Raw genomic sequence first — 9,420 nt, 5'->3', positions numbered from 1 at the left:
GGGATAAGATGTCCGGTGGCGGCGGAGAGAGTTAGGGTAGGATTGCACCGTGAATTTTGGAGGGGAAGGTGTAAATATAGGCATAGGGGGAGCTAGGAGAGTCCAAATGAGGTGCGGTCTTCGGCCACGCGGTCATGATCGAACGCTCTAGATGATGGAGAAGGCTTAGGTGGGTTTTGGGCCAAATTGGAGGGGTGTTGGGCTGCAACACACACGAGGCCTTCTCGGTCCCTCGATTAACCGTTGGAGTATCAAACGAAGTCCAAATGATACGAAACTTGACAGGCGGTCTACCGGTAGTAAACCAAGGCCGCTTGGCAAGTCTCGGTCCAATCCGGAAATGTTTAATCCCCACACACGAAAGAAAGGTAGAATTGACCACCGGAGGAGAACGAAGCGCCGGAATGCAAAACGGACCACGGGGAAAATGCTCGAATGCATGAGATAAACACGTATGCAAATGCAATGCACATGATGACATGATATGAGATGCATGACAACGATAACAACACACAGAGACAAAGACTCTAACCCAAGAAAATAAATAACTTAACGCCGGAAACGGCAAGAGTTGGAGTACAAATTGGGAAAGTTACATCCGGGGTGTTACAACACTCCACCACTACGAAAGGATCTCATCCCGAGATCTAGGACTGAAAGAACGCCGGGTACTCAGAACGGAGGTGGTCCTCGCGTTCCCAGGTAGCTTCACGGTCGGAATGGTGTGACCACTTGACTTTGAGATATTTGATTGACTTATTGCGAGTCTTGCGTTCAGTCTCTTCAAGGATAGCAACTGGGTGCTCACGATAAGAGAGATCTTCTTGGAGTTCAATGTCCTTGAAATTGACGGTGCTATCAGGCGTCTTGAAGCACTTTCGGAGCTGAGAGACATGGAACACGTCATGAACATTTGCAAAGTTTGAAGGAAGCTCGAGTTGATAGGCGAGATCGCCTCTCTTGCTGACAATCTTGAAAGGTCCCATGTATCTAGGGGCAAGCTTCCCTTTGATACCGAAGCGACGAGTACCTTTCATAGGAGAGACGCGGAGGTAAACATGATCTTCGATCTTGAAAGCTAAATCACGGTGCTTACTATCATAGTAGCTCTTCTGCCGGGATTGGGCTGCTTTGAGATTATCACGAATGACTTTGCACATTTCCTCTGCCTCTGTGATTAAGTCATTACCCAAAAGCTGACATTCACCGGTTTCAGACCAGTTGAGAGGGGTACGGCACTTCCTGCCATACATAATTTCAAATGGGGCCTTGCCCGAACTTGCTTGAAAACTGTTGTTGTAGGAGAATTCAGCATAAGGAAGACAATCCTCCTACTTCATGCCGAAGGAGATCACACAAGCCCTGAGCATATCTTCAAGAATCTGGTTGACACGCTCGACTTGACCGCTAGTTTGAGGATGGAAAGGTGTGACGAAGCGGATGTTAGTGCCCATGGCCTTCTGGAAAGAATCCCAAAACTTGGATGTAAAGATGCTGCCACGGTCTGAAGAGATCACTTGTGGAATACCGTGTAGAGAGACAATACGAGAGGTATAGAGTTCCGCCAATTGAGCTGCAGTGATCAACTCTTTGATAGGCAGAAATTGAGCCACTTTAGTGAGTTTGTCGATGACAACGAATATAGCATCATTGCCACGCTTGGACTTTGGAAACCCAGTCACGAAGTCCATTTCAATGTGGTCAAACTTCCATTCTGGAATGACAAGAGGTTGGAGGAGACCAGCTGGCCTTTGGTGTTCTGCCTTCACTCTTCTGCAGACATCACATTCATTCACGAATTGAGCGATCTCGCGCTTCATTCGAGTCCACCAATAAGCCTGCTTAAGGTCCTGATACATCTTCGTGCTCCCAGGGTGGATGGAGAGGAGAGAATTGTGAGCCTCGTTCAAGATCACTTTACGGAGGTCACCTTTGGGTACAACAATACGATCCTCGAAGAAGAGAGTATCCTTGTCATCAAGGCGGTAGCACTTGTACTTGGGTTGACTCTTGGCAATCCCAATCTTCACCTTTTTCACCATAGCATCAAGAAGCTGGGCTTGGCAAATCTGATCTTCCAAGGTAGGAGAGAGTAGAAGGTTGGTGAGGAAACCTTGAGGAACAACTTGCAGGTTAAGTTTGCAGAAAGCTTCACAAAGCTCGGGTTGATAAGGCTTAAGAATCAGACTGTTACAGTAAGCCTTTCTACTCAATGCGTCAGCAATCACATTGGCCTTGCCTGGAGTATACTCAATACTCGGATTATACTCTTGAATCATTTCGACCCATCGAGTTTGCCTGAGGTTGAGATTAGGCTGAGTGAAGATGTACTTGGGACTCTTGTGATCAGTGAAAATGTCCACTTTTCTTCCCAATAGAAGATGTCTCCAAGTCAAAAGAGCATGCACAACTGCCGCCAACTCGAGATCATGAGTGGGGTAGTTCTTCTCATTAGGCTTCAACTGGCGAGAGGTATAAGCAACAACTTTCTTCTCTTGCATCAATACTGCGCCAAGACCTTGGAGAGAGGCATCACAAAAGACCTCATACGGCTTGGATTCATCAGGCGGAGTCAGAACTGGAGCAGTGATCAATTTCTCTCTGAAAGTGTTGAAAGCAATGTCACACTCCGGAGACCAAACATACTTGACGTGCTTCTGGAGAAGATTTGAGAGAGGCTTCGCGATCTTAGAATAGTTTTCAACGAATCTTCAGCAATAGCTTGCGAGACCGAGGAAGCTACGGAGTTGCTTCATGTTCTGAGGAGGTTCCCAATTCACAATTGCAGACACCTTCTCAGGATTCACGGCAATGCCCTTGGCAGAGATGATATGACCAAGATAAAGAACCTCATCGAGCCAAAATTCACACTTGGAGAACTTCGCGTAGAACTTGTGTTCTTTGAGCTTATCAAGAACCAAACGCAAGTGCTTGGCATGATCTTCCTTGTTCTTCGAGAAAACCAGAATGTTGTCGAGATAGACCAAAACGAAGTCATTGGTGTAGGCGTTGAAGATGAAGCTCATCATGCGAGAGAACGTCGGAGGAGCGTTGACGAGACCAAAAGACATGACAGTGTAATCATATGAACCATAGCTTGTCCTGAAAGTCGTCTTGGGAATATCTTGCTCACGGATTCGAATCTGATGATAACCCATACGGAGATCGAGCTTGGAGAATACTTGGGCACCTTTGAGTTGTTCGAACAGCTCATTGATGTTGGGAAGTGGATATTTGTTCTTTATGGTCTTCTTGTTCAATGGACGGTAATCAACACAAAGTCGGTCCATTCCATCCTTCTTCTTCACAAAAAGAACACCACAATGCCACGGAGAAGAACTAGGCCGGATGAGACCCATTTTCTCTTGAATATCGAGTTGCTTCTTCAGCTCCTTCAACTCTTCAGGTTCGAGCTTGTAAGGATGTTTGCACACAGGTTTCGTACCAGGCTCAAGATCAATAACGAATTCAACTGGCCGGTGCGGAGGCATTCCTGGAAGCTCTTTTGGAAAGACGTCTTGATATTCGCAAACGACTAGAATCTGTGAGATAACATCCAGTTCGCCCTTCTCATTGAGGGAAAATAGACGGATGGTATCATCACGAGCGGCAAAGACAATTACATCCTCAGATGAATGAGTCAATTGAATCTGCCTGGCAGGACAATCAAGATGCGCCTTGTGCTTAGAAAGCCAATCCATTCCGAGAATAAGATCAATATCCGAGTTACCAAGAACCATTGGAGAAGAAAGAAACTTGTAATTGCCCAACATGATAGTAACATTCGGAGCCATCATTTTGGTGTTCATGAACAAACCCGGAGAAGAAACCGCTATCGGCTTAGGCAAATCAATAGTATGCACATCATGCATAGATGCAAAAGGCTTCAATAAAAATGATAAAGATGCACCAGTGTCAAAAAGAACTCTTGTGGGAATGTCATTAACAGGAAGGTTACCCATGATCACATCTGGTGAGTCCTCTGCCTGAGCTGCATTTAGCAAGTTGACCTTGGCGGACTTGGGGTTATGCTTGACCTCAGCTGTACATGCCGATACCACAGGAGGAGGAGGAGGAAGACGCCTCTGATTGAGACACTTGTTGTCATAGTGACCCTTCTGTTGGCACTTGTTGCACGTGACCTCTGAAAGCGGACGGTGACACGGAGCACTTGATCTTGGAGCTTGAGACGAAGTCTTGTTCTGAAAGCCAGGGTTGGGTGGGTGGGAAGAACCACTACCACCTTTGCTCTTCTGCTAATACGGCTGACGGAACGGAGGAGGAGGAAGCCAATACTTCTGCTGCTTGGCCACTTGAGTAGAGGAAGAAGGAGTAACATCTCTGACTCGCTTCTTGTAAGCATCACACCTCAACTGAGCAGCCTCTTGCTTCAGTGCCATGTTGTAGAACTCATCGTACCTCAAGGGCTCAAGGAGAACAAGAGCTAGCTGAATTTCTTCTTTAAAGCCACCCCTGAACTGATATATCATGCTCTTCTCATCAAGAACGTCCTGCTTGGCAAAGCGGGCGAGCTTATGGAACAACTTGTTGTAGTCATAGACAGACAAAGAGCCTTGCTTCAGGTTGCGGAATTCCTCACGCTTGCTTTCAACCACGCTCTGAGGAATATGATGAGCTCGGAAATCTTGACAAAATTCATCCCAAGTGATAACAAGTCCACCTCTAGAGTCCTTGTACTGCTGGAACCATTCTGCAGCTTGATCTTTGAGTTTGAAGGAAGCGAACTTGACAAAGTCCTTAGGCCTGACGTTACTGCACTCGAAATGCTTGCACAGATCCATGAGCCAATCGCCAGCATCGGTTGCCTCAACATAATTGCTGAAAGTCTTTGGCCCGTTAGCAAGGAACTGGTTGAGTGTAGAAAAGTGATTCTGATTGTTGCCTTGGTTCCCTTGGTTGCCTTGAATGCACTCTTGGAGAATTTGCATGATCAACTGTGTGTTTGCATTGGTTGCGGCCATCACAGCTTGCCATGCCTCCGGAGGAGGTGGAGGTGGTGGCGGATCAGGATTCGGAGTCGTGCGCGTTGGAGGAGCCATCCTGAAGAGGTTGACCACCATTAGCACATTTGATAGACAATTATTGAAGCTGAATCCAACGGAATGAAAATTGCAACATATAGTCTTCACATCTGAACAAAATGAACGAATGCATTCCTCTTGAAATGGTCACATATCCATAAATTGAGAAGCCACGTAGAATTAAGGTAGAGAAATAAATCAACAAGGTATGGATCAAGAACGAATAATCGGTAAGAAATCCCAATCTCAAACCAATATCCGTGGAAGAAGAACTAGAGCTACAAGAATTCCCACCTATGAAACTCCCGAACCTTTCCGGTTATGCAATTAGGTGTTGGGGATACAGGGGAAGCATAATATCTCACCCAAACTAGCAAATCCTACATCCAGCTGTATCCATCCATCAACACATAACCAAGAAACCTTCAGAAACCATCTACCTCAACCTTCGAAAAGCATCCGTTATACAAGTTATGGCGATACTCCCGAACTCCCGCCCCAGTACTGGGTGGCGTCGAGGTTATCTCACCAACGAACCACATAAAAGAGATTTTTGATGTTGGCGTACTAAACTCAGGTATTCCAGAACTGCAACGATAAAATTATGATGACAACACCTCAGAGCTCAACTCCCCGGGACACTTCCACAAAACCCCTGACAAGAGGCACCAAGACAATGTTCTCATCATAAATCCATAGGAACGATTCCAAGATACCCGTGTGATTCTAAATTTTTTTAGTGAAATTTGAGAAGAAAAGAGTCAAAACTCTACGCCAGGATGCCTTACCAGAGTGATGAGGAGACTGGGAAGTAAAAAGAATTCCCAAACTCTCTGATATATAATTCCTAAATGACTCAAAACATTTTTCTAGACACAACACGGCCGCTAAAATTGATCAAGCAATGGGGCTCCTAAGGTCGGGGAAGGCTCTGATACCAACTTGTAACACCCTCGATGCGACTATATCTCCCATGTGTTGAGGCACGACTTAGAGGCATAATCGCATTGAAGGCATATGTCGCAAGTTAGGCAATCTTCACAACATCCCATGTAATATAGATAATAAAAGGGGAGATAACATAGTTGGCTTACACTCGCCACGTTAATCAAGTACATAAATAACATTACATCAACCAAACACTCATGGCCCGACTACGGCGCCAAAATAAAAGATAACCCAACATGCGACACGGTCCCAATCACACCCAACTGGGCACCACTACTGATCATCAGGAAAGGAAACATAGTAATGTTGAGAGTCTTCGTCGAACTCCCACTTGAGCTCAAACGCGTCTCCTGGAGCGGAATCATCAGGCCCTGCATCTGGTATAATAGTAATCTGTGAGCCACAGGGACTCAGCAATCTCGCACCCTCGCGATCAAGACTATTTAAGATTATAGGTAAGGCAAGGTAAAATATATGTGGAGCTGCAGCAAGCGACTAGCAAGTATGGTGGCTATCCTATTCGCAAAAGAGAGCGAGAAGAGGAGGCAAAGCGCGAGCGAGAAACTAGAGAACAACCTGTGCAAACATTACTCCAACACCGTGTCCACTTCCCGGACTCCGCCGAGAAGAGGCCATCATGGTAACACACTCAGTTGATTGATTTTAATTAAGTTAAGGTTAAAGTTATCTACAACCGGACATTAACAAATTCCCATCTGCCCATAACCGCGGGCACGGCTTTCGAAAGTTCAAATCCCTGCAGGGGAGTCCCAGCTTAGCCCATGACAAGCTCTCATGGTCAACGAAGGAATAGACCTCCTCCCAAGATGTTCCGATCAGACTCGGTATCTCGGTTCTTCAAGACACTTCGACAGGTTAAAACAAGACCAGCAACACCGCCCGAATGTGCCGACAAATCCCGATAGGAGTTGCACATATCTCGTTCTCAGGGCACACTCACATGAGCAAGCCGTCGGGTAGGCCAGCCCAGAGTTGCCCCTGGTAGCCCCTGACATCGCTCGGTGGGACCAACACTCAGAGGAGCACTGGCCTGGGGGGGCTAAAATAAGATGACCCTCGGGCTCTGGAAACCCAAGGGAAAAGAGGCTAGGTGGCAAATGGTAAAACCAAGGTTGGGCATTGCTGGAAAAGCTTTAATCAAGGCAAACTATCAAGGGGTTCCCATTATAACCCAACCGCGTAAGGAACGCAAAATCCGGGAACATAACACCGATATGACGGAGACTAGGGTGGCAAGAGTGGAACAAAACACTAGGCGAGGGGCCGAGCCTTCCACCCTTTACCAAGTATATAGATGCGTTAAGATAACATGGCAATATAATGATATCCCAACAAGTAAATAAATGTTCCAACAGGGAACGGCCTCCAATCTTCACCTACAACTAGCAACGCTATCAGAGGGACTGAGCAAAGCGGTAACATAGCCAATCAACTGTTTGCTAGGACATGGTGGGTTAGAGGTTTGACATGGCAATTTGGGAGGCTTGAAAGCAAGTGGTAGGCATCGTAGCATTGGCATAGCAAAAGAGCGAGCAAACTAGCATAGCAAAGATAGTAGTGATTTAGAGGGTATGATCATCTTGCCTGCACAGTTGTCAGAGTTGACTGGATCCTCGAAAGCAAACTCAACGGGCTCCTCGTTAGCGAACTCGTCTCCCGGATCTACCCAAACAAGACAAACAAGCAACAAGGACACAATCAACCACGTGCAAGGACCAAACAATATGATGCAAAGATGATGCGCTATGCGGGATGCGATGCGGGATGCATACGCAAGATGTGACAATAAATGCATGAACCTGGCCTCAACTTGGGAATCCAAGTGTGGCACTAGAAAGATGAGATGAAATCGCTTGAAAACAATATAAAGAACACCGGAGTCGGAGTTACGGTTTGGAAATGGCAAGCGATTCAAGTATGACACCGGTCTGCGATTTACAACAAGTAGCCATCTAAATGCAATGAGATGAACATGCTACAGCACCCAAACATAACAACAAAATACATGGCAGGGATGCATACAAGATGCTTAACCAAAGTCTAGCACTGAGCTATGGCCAATTCATCCATTAACGGGTTCAAACAAGCATGGCAAAAATGCATATGGCAAACAGATCTCAGACTTAGTGAAATTAACACTTGTCTGGAATTTCAGATCAGGTAGCACTCTTCGGAACATCAAAACTATATGCTATAGGACCTGAACATGGCAAAGTAAAGCATGGCATGGAGCTACTCAAAGAGCTTAACAAAAGTCCCTTAGTGACCTCGAGCCAAAAGGGATCAGAAAATACAATTGCAAGCATGTGAACATAGCAAAAACATAATCAGATCACAGACTTAGTGAAAGCTGGAGCATGCTGAAAACAGATATCAAGTAGGCATGTTTACGAGCTCGATGCACTCACTACGGAGCAAGTCATGATAAGCTAAGCATACACCCATCAAGAATACACAAAATTCAAGCTAGACATGGCAAGAACAATAGCATAGCATGCACGGATCAACTACAACATCATCGGCAAAATTGCAAACAAGTTGACAATCTGCCCAGATTCACAAAGTAGCAAAAGTAGAGCTCGATTGACTCAAGCTAGGGTGCTCCATAATTGCAAACAAAGACATGGATGGATATAGCACTACAAGATTAACAAAACATCCTTACTGATCATCCTCAAAAGAGGCACGGATCACTAGGAAACAACATGAACATATGGCCATATGAGATAAACATCTCAAAGACTTAGTGGAAATGCTAAGTCCCTGAAAACAGAATTACCAAGTGCCCCACTTTGCAAGCTTGTGCTAGTCACCACACACATCACAAAAATACATGGGTTGCACCTCTGGAAACATGACAAAACCCTTAACAAAACATATGTAGAGCAACAGGGCATATCATGCACACATTAATCATGGCAAACATACAAAAACCTAAATGGAGTAGCAGATCTGACAATTATCTCAAGTAGCCCTCTTCTAACAGCATTTCGGGCATCAAGATGAACTCAAATGAAAATGATGCAATGGAATGAAATGATGTACTCTCCGAGATGAACATTTTAATATGCTATATGCATGAATCGGAGCTACGGATGCAAAGTTACGAGGCTATGAACATGGGCACTTGGATCTGATAATTTGGGGACTTAGAGGAAATTCGACCTAGGGTTTACTGTTCATCCGGATCTGGATCGGGCACGCAATCCGAGGTTCGTCGTTGGGGCTTCGCCGGACAACACTGTAGACGGCCGGAGCGGGGACTTGGCGTGGAGGAGGAGATGGCCGGAGTTGGGGCCACCGGCCGGAGGAGAGGACGCCGGCAAGGCGCGGTCTTCGGCGGCAAAAGGCGAGGTGGCGGCGCGGCGTGCCGGCCGCGGCGGAGCGGGAGGCGGGGCTGGTAGGCTCG

This window comes from Triticum aestivum, chromosome 1A, assembly GCF_018294505.1.
Source record: "Triticum aestivum cultivar Chinese Spring chromosome 1A, IWGSC CS RefSeq v2.1, whole genome shotgun sequence".
In the NCBI taxonomy this organism is placed as follows: Eukaryota; Viridiplantae; Streptophyta; class Magnoliopsida; order Poales; family Poaceae; genus Triticum; species Triticum aestivum.
The sequence above is the reverse complement of the archived record's forward strand: the minus strand, read 5'-3'. Positions refer to the sequence as shown.